We start from the raw sequence: 12,741 nt of genomic DNA on the forward strand, positions 1-12,741 counted from the left end.
CAAGGAGATATTCAGGCAATGCATTATAAACTATAACTCCCTGAAGAAATGCCTATTTCTTTTATGACAATCTAATAGAAATTGCCTCTCTGCCTGTGGTTTATTGAATAGTATTGGCATTAGAGTACTGGCAGTTTTATATCTCTAGAAAAACAGAATTTCACAAAAGATTTAGCACTGTCAATAGTGGTGTAACATTCTTCTTGTCTCAAATGTCATCAAGAAGCCATGGTGCCATTGTAGACATTTCATTCCTGTGCTTATTATAAGCGGAAAGCTGGCATCACATTCCTCAATTCACTATGTTGGTACACTACAGTGATTTTTTTTTTTTCGTAGGTTTGGTTTTAGAGGATAGACTATGTATATCAATACTGTATAGACTAGCAATTTATTAACCCTCAATCTGAAAAAAGTACAGTATTTTAATCAGTCTTTTTAAGGTTGTCCAATTTTATGATATTATAATACTGTGGGAGTCTTTGAAGTGCTTAATCAGAAATGCAAACAGATTTCCAAACAGCTGGACATTAATGCATTAAATATTATTTTTAGGGCCTATAATCTATTGATGTAGTAAAGATGCTTCATTGAAATTGTCACATTGAGGCATCCAGATTGTTGTAAGTTGTGACAACTCTTTGAATGTAATTTTTGTGCTTGAATTTAATAGGTTTTAAATTCTCTCTGGCTTCTCAGTGCCAGACTTGCATCTTTTTCGACAGGGGGCATGATAAAAGATTACACCATCCTACTTGATGGGCGTACAGAGAAATGAACAAAAATAGGGTAAACTGGAGTACGTTTCCAATAGCTGTTATGAGTCTTTATTGGAACCTGGTTTTACCTTTTATTTTAGAATATAATCATTCTAAAGTGCAAAGTACAATTGTCCAAGCTTTGTCTTGTTTTTTTTTTTTTTTTTTTTTTTGGTAAATTATCTTGTTTTCACACCAACAATAATGGTCTTGCATACGCTGCCTCTATTGCTATTTGTGAGCTGTTGTTGTAAAGACTTTTACAGCAATAGGCAAATAGCAATCTTGGTTGACACTAAGTGGATGCTGGCAGCGTAAGTGGCAATATCCCTCCAAAAAAACAACAACAAAAAAACAAAACAAACCAAAACAGTTAGATAGCAATGAGAGAATGACAAACATTCATGAGAATACCTTTCTTTTCTCTCTTTCTGAGAAAACATTTGGCTTTCTCTGCATTTCCCTGTTTGCTCTCCTGCTTTTTCTTGGCTCGCCCTTGGTTAACTGTCAGACTTGTGTTCCATCTCAGCCAAGCTTGTTGACCAGAATGAGCTTAAATTCACAACTCACAGGGTAACTTTCACACTTCACTTTGCAGAGTCATAACATTTTTATTTGGAATGTGATTCTGAAAAAACACATTATTTTTGTGTGTCAAAACATTCTGAGTGTTTTGTGCAGATGGACATTGTTATTCAACCTGCTGAAGATGTCAGTTACACCCTAATTTCATTACGCCCACACGTTGCCTACTCATTTAGCCAAATTAAATTACAATAACAGAAATGCTGGTGCAATTTCATGAGGGGCCTGTTGTTGCCGAGCTCTCTTACGTCTTTTGGGGACATGTGGGTCTGATGTGGGCAGAAAAAAACCTTTGATTGGAGTCATTTGAGACCCTTCACCTCCCGTCTGGCAGTGCATTACAACACAAGCCACTTCCTTGTGTTATCAATCCCTATATTCCTCCATCCCTTAGGTCCTCTTTGCATTGATCCTAATTAACAGATCCTGCAGTCCTCCACCACACGTTTTCTGTCATACGCCCTGCTTTGAGGTGTAACTTTTGTCTGATATAACATGCATAGAAGCTGTTTTGTCTCTAATGAGGGCCATTAACAGGTTTCCACGATGGGTAACATATGCTTATATCTATATAAAACAGGCTGTCAGAAAACAATGTTTGTGATATTGTGGCAACATGCTGGGAACTCATGGAGCGTGAGATCGAGAGCTTTAGCATGACTGTGGATGAGTGTGTCCTGAGGGTTCCATTAATTCTGAAGATGTGGTTCAGAAATTGCCACCACAACATGTGGTGCTGAGAAAAGCCCCAATTCTTTTTCCAAATACTCCCTTGTTGGATGTTCACAGGCGCACTTTTAATTAATGTTTGACATCCAGGCTTCAAGGTAGGGCTGGGTGATAATTCGATAATGATAATTATCAGGATATAATTTTTCTCCATAAAACGATATGAAGAGTTCGATAAATGTTCGATATAATGTTTATGCGTCTAAAGTGGAACGAAACAGCATGACTCATTTGAATCGTGCCACATGGACTGTTTATCCGTTCCGATAAAAGTTCAAACTCCCATGCAGCGCGAGCAAGCATTAAAGGGGTCATCGGATGCCCATTTTCCACAAGTTGATATGATTCTTTAAAGTCTTAATGAAAAGTCTGTAGCAAAGTTTGGTCAAAATTTCTCAATGGTAGTGTAAAACAACACCATTTTTACCCTGTCAAAAACCCTGTTTTTCAGAGCAAGCAGTTTTGTAGCATTTCCTTTAAATGCAAATCAGCTCTGCTGACCCCGTCCCTCTCTTCCGAGCCACTCTCTGAGGGACTGTTTACTTTACCGTTTACTTTTTCTTCGTGAAACTTGCCAATTAGCACATTATGAGGAAAGGTGATTTGCAAAGATTAATTAAAAACCTTATACTCACTTGGGTGACTGTTGGTGAAGCTGGATAACAAATGATTAGCGCGAACATAGACGCATTTAGCTAGATCGGGGGCATATTTCCTTCAAAAACAAACATAATCCACTGCATCTTTAGCGGCTCAGATGTCAGGAAAAAAAATGACGACTGCTATGTTCATTAAATCCAACAACAACATCTCAATCGCTTAAGAGACATTCTTTTTTTTGTGATCAAGTTTTTATTAATCTTTTACATATAACAAATAACATTATAACATCCATTCAGGATAAAACGCAGATATATAATCAATTTACATATTTCAATGAAAAGAAAAAAAAAACTTAAATTATATAATCCAGTATTCATTTTAACTGTGGAGATTTTACCTTGAAGAGAAATCATAAGAGACATTCTTGTCTACATCTGATCCGACGGTGAAACAATGGCGGACTGATGACAGCTCACTCAGGGCGGGTCTAAGACGCACTGTGATTTGCGTGTCGTGTAGCTCAGTTGGTAGATTATTGCGTTATACCTTGATATGTAATCATGCTATCATGGGTTTGATCCCAGAGAACAGACGTGCACATAAAATGTATATGCTCAATAAATCATAATTTAGCATGATTTCTGTGAGGGTTAGGTTTAGGGGGTGGGTTTAGGTGTGGTCATTCGAACGAATAAGCCACCTAGTAAAATATGTACGAATTGGTAATGACGTTATACGTCATTTCATGACGACAGACGCAACGCGATACTGTCATTATTTTTTACGCCCGCTAGAGGCCGCTTAACTTTAAAACGTAAATATAGGTTGAAATAAGGTGCTTGCACAAACAACCTATATGGTCATTTTTTGTTGGAGGACAGGCTCAAAAATTATTATGGTGGTTGTGTACACACACTGCCAACACAAATTTCAGTTCAAACAACTTGTAAAAGTGCATGTAGCGTCCAATGACCCCTTTAAGCAGTGGTGTAAGATCCAGTGTGAAGTGCTTAAATTCAGTGATGAACACAAATGACTTGGTGAAACACTGTGTGCAACGATACAGTCAGAAGGCTTTTCAATCTACTAATCACCATCATTTACTATAGTAACACTCACTGCACCATGGTATTGTGGCAGAAATTTGGGATATTCACACTGAATTTTATTACAGGAGAGTAATGGGTAATAATTGTAATACGTATTTGTGATTAAGCTATAGCATGTGTGCATTTATACAGAATGTTTTTAGACTACTGTTTTTCATACAAATAGGCTACCTAAAAACCATGCAGTTATATTTTTACCTTGGTATTGAGGTGCTATATGTGTGGTTTTAACTGTTTATATATACCAATATCACTCATTAGAACATGCAGAAACTAATAAATATTTTTTTCTATTTAGATATTTATTTTGTTAAGGAAAATTAATGGTCTGGTTTCTACAACTTTCACTTTGGAGCAAAAATCTGGCTTTAAACTTTAAATAAATAAATATTTGCTTTGAAACTTGAAAGAAATAAAGAAACTTGAACTTGAAACTTGAAAAAAAATAAAGAAAGAAATAAAGAATCGTGATAATTATCGATTTTGACTGATAGGAAAAAAAATTATCGTGATAATTTTTTTTGGGCATATCACCCAGCCCTACTTCAAGGGTTTCTATCAGAAATGCCCAGTTCTAGTGAATCGGTTCTAATATGACAGTTCACGAAACAAACTTTCATGGCATTTTAAGTCTTGTTTTGGCATAACAGTGGTTATATCTAAGTAGGTAGTTTATTGACTTTTTTTTTTTTTTTAAATGAGTCTTTATTGCATGAACCAATCACAGCCGAACATAACTAGTCATATCCGATTTTATTGCGATGGAGGCATTGCTACCTCTCAAATGACTTTTCCCCATTCATTCTCAATTACCCCTCACCAATCTCACCGCATGCTTTAGGGGTACTGTTAAAACTCAATGGGCTCAGGGGAGGTGAGAGACTCCCTCTGTAACTTTACCTGCTGGTGTCGCTGTTGGACAATGTTTCTGTAGAAAAACGAGTGATTAATACACTTTTTAATGTTATATTTTGTAATATATGAATTGTTTTATTTTTATTCTATGAAATTTCTTTGAGGAGTCACTTCCTCCATAGCTGCCTCTGAGGAAATGCATAAATATATATGCAAACATGCAAAGAAAGGCAGATTAGTTGATAGAAAGCTTGGAAATGAAAAGTTGCGAGATGGCAGAAGAGATACAGAGATCTCAAATTCTAAGGCAAATTCTATTTTTCTTCTACTCAATGTTCTTTGTGGTAAACAAAGAACAAGAGGATGTGACTGATAGCAAAGCATTGTACATTAAGCAAAGAGAAGAAGGGTGGGGGACCATTTGTAAACCTGTTGTTGAGATGGATCAGGTTGATGATAAACACTGTTTGTCAGTTGGAAGTAAAGGCAGTGGTATTTTACCCCACTCCACCTTAGTGACACACACTCCTCTCGCTCCTGATCAGTGATCACTGCCGTGGTCTGTCTGGCACGGCTACATAATGAGAGAAAAGAGAGCTTTTAGAACGATTCTGTGAAACACTAGTGGCCTTAACCTGTCTGTTTATTCACTGTACTGCTTAGTAACCTAGCAAGCATGAATAAAATCTATGGATGTCATAGCATGTGACCCCCCCCCCCACCTTTTTTCCAAAATTTAACTGTGACAGAGTGAACTTTTCTTCATCAAAGCACTTTTTAAAACCCACTGATGCTGGATGCTATGGAAGATGCTATTTGTAAAGTAAAAGGAAACAATGAAAGCCACTGTTTTCTAATGCTGATACTACACACAAAGTATCTTTTGTAGTAACTAGCCTATACACTGCACTGAGCCTTATGGCTCCAAATGACTGACTAAAGTATTTATTAATGGATATATATACTACGGGGCCATTGAATGCTTGAATCTGATTGGCTGACAAACGTTCTAAGGTGTGCATTTATTTTCAGGGAAACGCATGGTGAACGTAGTTCCAGGCAACTCTGGACCACATAACATGTCCATATCACTTCGCCAAATGATTTGAGTTATTGCAAAGGTCCTTACAGCCTAAAACGACAAAAGAACCAAAACCTACAATGACACTGGCTAAATAAATAAATATAGTAAATAATAGGATAAAAACAACAGATAATTTCCATGTTTTTTTTGCCATAAAATTGTTTTATTATGTACTGAAAACACATACTCTTCTGATCTCTCTCCATCACAGACGCACTTACAGTTTGCACACGTTAACATACGCGCTAATATTGTTAGCGCTACTCTGATGATTTTATCAGTAACATCTACTTTAAAACTACATGACTTCTCACTCGCGAGGTAACAACGTCGCTGTTCAAATGCCTTGAAATATATCTGATCGATGTCTTAAGGTGTGGTAACTTTAGTATAAGCGGGTGTGCATTATTTTCTAAAAATTCAACGGCCTGTCATCAATTATTCATTACACACACACACACACACACAAACACACACACACACACACACACACACACACACACATATTTATTTATATATATATATATATATATATATATATATATATATATGTGTATATATATATATATATATATATATATATATATATATATATTTATTAATATTTAGAATTAATAAAGCTTATATTATATTATATTATATTATATTATATTATATTTAGCAGCTAAGCCATGGAGTTTTCTTTTCTAATATAATGGTATTAAGCCATACTGTCATACATTCACAAAACAAAAAAATAAGAGTACATTTTTACATTTTAAATATTAATAGGAATTCAATAAACAATAGTTTAGCTCAGCACTGATCCCTGAAGTGTCAGACAGGCGTCCGGTGAACTCTTTTTATTTGAATATATCTTTGCTGCTTCTGTCAAAGTACTTATAGATTTGGTCTTCTTTGTAATTAATCATCACAGTAGATTTAAAGCCCACCGCTGTCAGTCGATAATGCCGAAACATAATTAAAATTAAATTCCTATTATGTGATGCTTCTGTATATTTGCTAAGCTCCTTCTGAAAAAACTGTTTGGTCCACTAGTGATTATTAGCTACTGTTGTAAGTGACAAACAAGTTTGATGAAGTTCAGTGTATTGTTTTTGAGTACATAGCTGTTAATTAAAAATGGCGTATGCACATTTTGCCCTAAATAGATGTGCCTGCATGTGCTTTCACGGCTTGTGCACCTTTCTCAAAGAGTCAAGGCTGCAAACCCCTGATGGAAGCATCTGTGTGTAGTACCCAGCAAGGCTGCGGTTCAGCTATTCACAGCCTCACTGTGTGTTCTGATGAATGTTTTCAATTATGTACTGAAGAGCAATGTTTGAGGAAAAAGCAATGCAAGAGCACTAATTGTTTGGGTGCTGCAATTAGGTGGTCAAGTTGTGCGGCAAAGTACAAAGGGATGCCATGCAAAACTACTTCCAAAGTTTTACTGAAGGAATGTTTTAGGGTATGGACAATGCACTGGGGTATGCATTTGTGAAAATACCAATTACTGCAGAAAATAATTCAGGCTTCTTTTTGTCCATGCAGAAAATAATACTGCTGGGTGATAAAACAATAACGATAATAATCGTGATTGAATTTTCCTTGATGAAATGATAATAAGAGCTACAATGTATATTAGGTAAAAGCAGAACGAAACAGTGCTACTCATTTGAACCATGACACAAAGTTCAAACAGCAGCGCAGTGGTTGCTAGTTCACTGTAGCAGATACATTTACTCGCTGATGAGTCTCGTTCATGCAGGGCTGTGAGATCCAGTGTGAAGCACTTTATTTGACATTACTTGAGATTTAGACTAGTTAAAAAGCCATATAAAACAGCACTGACAAACAGGAGAAACACTGTGCGCAACTATACAGTCAGAAGGCTTTTCAATTTACAAATCGTTATCATTTACCATGTATTTACTATAGAAACACTGACTGCACCATGGTATTGTGGCAGAAATGTGGGATATTCATATGAAATATTATATTATTAATGTAGACGTGTATTAAATGTGTTAAAGGAGTCATGCAATATAATAACAGTATATTTGTGATTAAGCTATGTTACTTGTGCAAATTTATTTAGACTACTTTTTTTTCATTCAAATACCTAGAAACCATGTAGTTATATTTTTACTATGGTATTGAGATGCTATATGTGTGGTTTTAACTGTGGTTACACATGATTGATCTAAATGCATGCTACTATGGAAGACTAATGGTTAATTGTAATATAACTTGAAAAGCCAGAATGATTACAATTCACTATATAAAAATGAGGTTGTTAAAATGTTTACAGATGTTACTGTTTTGCATCCTAACTCAGGTTATTCCTGCTGTCATCTTAAGTAAATGTCAAATTTGCATTTCTATGAGTGCATTTCTACGATAGATTTTTGTCCAATTCATCAGCCCTAAGCAGGCATAAATGAACTAGCGTGTTCAAACTTTTTGATATTAAGGAACCCCAAATATGATCATCATCTATTATTTATCGTTATCATCTATTATCATCATTAGAATTTTTTTCTTTTTCTTTCTCATATCCAAGAGAACAATCTTGTACCCCTTCAGGCATCCTGAGACCCCAGTTTATGCTTTTAAACTGTACAGCTCAGAAAACAGACTTTCCTTTTACAGAAAATAATTTCTTTTATCTATTCTCATATATATATATATATATATATATATATGTATAGTGCTTTATACAAAAATGTATATATGTAAAGTGTGCTTTCAAAAATGTTTTCATATATGTATATGTATATGTATATGTAAGTGCTTTAACAAAAATGTAAACTTCATTTTTCATCCTTTAAACCTTGCAGGCACCATTCCATTGTGATTTTCTTTGTTTATTTGCTTTATACTTATAATGCTGCCAACTGAGCTTCACTTCAGTTGAACCCAGAACATTTGTTTAATACCCAAGCGCAGAATAGTTTCAATACAGAAATAAACTGACAGCCCCAATTCTTATCATTCATTTACTTTTATCTGACAGTTTTGTGTGCATGCGCTTTTTTGCCTATATGCAGATGCAAATACATTTCACTTTTATTTTATCCCAGTTTTTCATCCAGTGTCTGTCTGGTGGAGATACCTGTTAGCCTCGAGCCTAAATCCTCTCTCCTGTCCATCATTCTCTCACCTTCATTCTCACTTTCTGCTTTTCCATTGTCTCTCTTTCTCTCACACTCTGACAGCGGCTATCAATGAGCAACCCCTGGTTAAACCCCAGCCTCCCTGATGAGGTGCACACTTGTTTGCTTATCCTTTGCTAAGCGGCTTGAGTTTTACGACACAACATGAATAGAATGATGGTTGCTGCATTGTCAATGAGGGAGTGAGCAGAGATTGTTTGGCCGCTGAGTTTTGGCATGTTCTTCGCATTGTGTTAGCCGGGGTATTGGGAGCTTACGCCAACAGAATGCATTATGCCTGAGTCATTAGCAGCACTAGCCATTGCTATGCAGGGGTGCAAGACAGACCTCAACAACAATAATGCCTCATCTCACTTGTCACCGCAGCATTTATTGAGAGCGAAACATCAATTATTGTGCATTATTAATATATTTCAAAGGCCTGAAAGCCAATGGTACTGTGCTCCTAGTAAACCAGCGAAAGCTAGCATTTACTCTTCTCTTCTGAGAGTTTGAGCATGTATGTTTTGACAAACTTGGGTATGTCTGAAAAGTGTTGGTATGTTGGAAAAGTGTTGGAAACTGGGATGTTGACCTTTTCTGACAAGCAAATCAGCAAAAATCACATTTCGTGCTGAACTATTAGCTAATTTAATAGCTAGCTTAAGTGTCGCAGTGCGAGGTAAACAGCAAACACGATGGCCCTTAAGTTAGGTTGACTGACAGCTAGAATTCAATTATAGTGATTTAGAAGTGAACTATGCTCCTCGATCATCTCTCCAAAGGGCAAACTTGTGATGAGATCATAGCAGACCTGTTTTATTTAATGAGAAGATCTAGAGAATTCTGTCCTGATTGCGAATGGAAAGGAGACGTGGTGGGTGGAAGGATTAGACGCTTTTGTAAGTTAGTAAAATTCGTTTTCATGCTTCACTGTGCTGTGAAAATATAAACAGCCACATCTAAAGAAAAACAGGTAATATCTGTCAATGCTCTGCTTCTTAATGACTAAAGACGTTAGGGCCTTGCTTTTATTATATCTGTCTGACAGTCTACAGGGTCAGGGTTTTATTTGAAGGATGCCTACATGGATAGCGTTTACTTTCATGCAAAAATCATAGTGTGCTCTTTGGTTTATGATTTACTTGATATTTCAAAAGAATGATAAAAAAGACTAGTGCAGTTATTGCATGTTACAGTGGGACAAACTGCTGAAGGTACCCAATCAAACCTTGACCTCTTAGTCTGTGCAATTCATTGAAGGAGAAATAAATGTGAACAATGAGAACATGTTGTCATTGAAGGTCAGACTTGGTTGAGTCTGTCTTGGGTACTGTCTGTGTTTTAAAGGTTAGTTCACCTAAATATTAAAATTATGTCATTAATGACTCACCCTCATGTCGTTCCAAACCCGTGAGACCTCCGTTCATCTTCGGAACACAGTTTAAGATATTTTAGATTTAGTCCGATAGCTTTCAGTCCCTCCATTGAGAATGTATGTACGGTATACTGTCCACGTCCAGAAAGGTAATAAAAACATCTTCAAAGTAGCCCATGTTACATCAGAGGGTCCGTTAGAATTTTTTGAAGCATCGAAAATACATTTTGGTCCAAAAATAGCAAAAACTACGACTTTATTGAGCGTTGTCTTCTCTTCCGTGTCTGTTATGAGCGCGTTCACAACACTGCAGTTTAGTGATATCCGGTTCGCGAACGAATCACTCGATGTAACCGGATCTTCTTGAACCAGTTCACCAAATTGAACTGAATCGTTTGAAACGGTTCGCGTCTCCAATAAGCATTAATCCACAAATGACTTAAGCTGTTAACTTTTTTAATGTGGCTGACACTCCCTCTGAGTCAAACTAAACCAATATCCCGGAGTAATCCATTTACTTCAACAGTACACGGACTGAACTGCTGTGAAGAGAGAACTGAAGATGGACGCCGAGCCAGATAACGAACGAAAGATTGACTCATTCTCGAGACTCGTTCTCAAATTATTCAGTTCGATTTGGTGAACTGGTTCAAGAAGATCCGGTTACATCGAGTGATTCGTTCGCGAACCGGATATCACTAAACTGCAGTGCTGTGAACGCGCTCACAACAGACCCGGGAGAGAAGACAACGCTGAATAAGTCTGAATAAATTTTGCTATTTTTTGGACCAAAATGTATTTTCGATGCTTCAAAAAATTCTAACGGACCCTCTGATGTAACATGGGCTACTTTGAAGATGTTTTTATTACCTTTCTGGACGTGGACAGTATACCGTACATACATTCTCAATGGAGGGACTGAAAGCTCTCGGACTAAATCTAAAATATCTTAAACTGTGTTCCGAAGATGAACGGAGGTCTTACGGGTTTGGAACGACATGAGGGTGAGTCATTAATGACAGAATTTTAATATTTGGGTGAACTAACCCTTTAAATATTATTTGTCAAACCTTGTTGATACGTGTTTGTATGTAATGTTTTTCCACACAGTATGTGTAATTATTAAGCTTTAACTTAACATATTAATTATAAATGAGAACAGGCTTGTATGTAGAAACAATCTGTCAGAACAAATGGTAATTGCAATTTTTAGCATCCTATTACTCACAGGAGGCCACATGTTAGCAGAATGCAAAAATTAGTTGGCCTAATCTTTATTTTCAGTTTCTTCATGATCATTAGTCCACAAAAAAGTCAGAAGTGTTGTTTGTGTCTGCAACATTTGGTGTTTGAGATACTGTACACTAAACATACAAAAAAACAAATATTTGAATTAAAAAAATTATTGTAAACATCACAATAATAGTATTTTAAATGCTATTTAGGATATTTTTGAACATCATCTTTATCAGTCTGTTTTCACAGATATGTAGAAATATTCCCTTAGAAATGATCTCAACTTCTGCTTTCCTTTTGTCCTTCAAAAAATTAAATTACCTTTTACTACTTTAATAAATAATGCATAGATTTGCCGTAGCAGTAGGATCAACTTTGTATAAAACGATTAGATTAAGAATTCCCGTTTCTGGACTTAAAGTATTGAAAGGGGATTATTCCAAGGTGTGTGCAATTAGGTTAAGAATTTGTGTGGTTTTATCCATAGTCTTACTGTACTTACAGGCAAAGAAGTCCCAGTCTGAGAAGTTTAGTAGAAGTGGAAGTGTTAGAAGTCTGACCTTTTGAAGTACGCCATTGATTGCATTGATTTTAGAGAGTTGGCTCCATCGTAAGTGGAGGGAGAATGGAAGCAAAAATCAAAGCGTTGATGCCTCCTAAGAGTGTGTTGACCACAAAGCACTTATGAACAGAGATGTCGCACTCTGGCCGGTTTGAAATCTGAAAGAAACCCTCCTGAAACCCTTGAGAAACAGTGAGACTAAACTCAAACTAATTGGCCCTTAAGTCTCCTGCTCTGACTTGCGCGTTGATATGGCTATGGTACATCAGCCATCAAACCGTGCCACGTACCTTTCACACTGTGAAAACAAATGAGCCGGGTCCAATCTGACTGCATTTGTTTGTAGCCTATTTTTGTGGTTTCTGGGGCTAATTTTGAGTTGATGTGCTCACAAAGACGCAGGGGACCAGAAAAACACGACATTTTTATGCAAGTGTAAGATGGCCGTGATAGGTAATTACTGAATTGCTTTAATAGAGAACGGTTGCTGGCAGACAAGTATTGTGCTTGGCAATTGTAAACACCTGTCAAAGTGGCTGTGAGGGAAGACCTAGGTGGCCCACGCCTCCAGAATTCAGACTTCATTAATTGAAACCTGGAGGTTGCTGCTTCACATGCTGAGACGGACACCTGCTGCAGGAATGAGACTTTAGAAGGCTCATTAGTCTGCTATACTGAAAATATCTTCAGAGAGTGCTCAACAGG

The 12,741-nt window shown here is 36.6% G+C and overlaps 1 protein-coding gene across 3 annotated transcripts in view; it reads left to right on the forward strand.

The window, feature by feature from the left end:
- Positions 1 to 12,741, forward strand: part of LOC109098565 (rho guanine nucleotide exchange factor 10-like protein) — a 111,388-nt gene that overhangs the window by 53,338 nt on the left and 45,309 nt on the right. The gene's annotated exons all lie outside the window — the stretch shown is intronic.

The sequence above is a fragment of the Cyprinus carpio genome, chromosome B11 (assembly GCF_018340385.1).
Source record: "Cyprinus carpio isolate SPL01 chromosome B11, ASM1834038v1, whole genome shotgun sequence".
NCBI classification, from domain to species: Eukaryota; Metazoa; Chordata; class Actinopteri; order Cypriniformes; family Cyprinidae; genus Cyprinus; species Cyprinus carpio.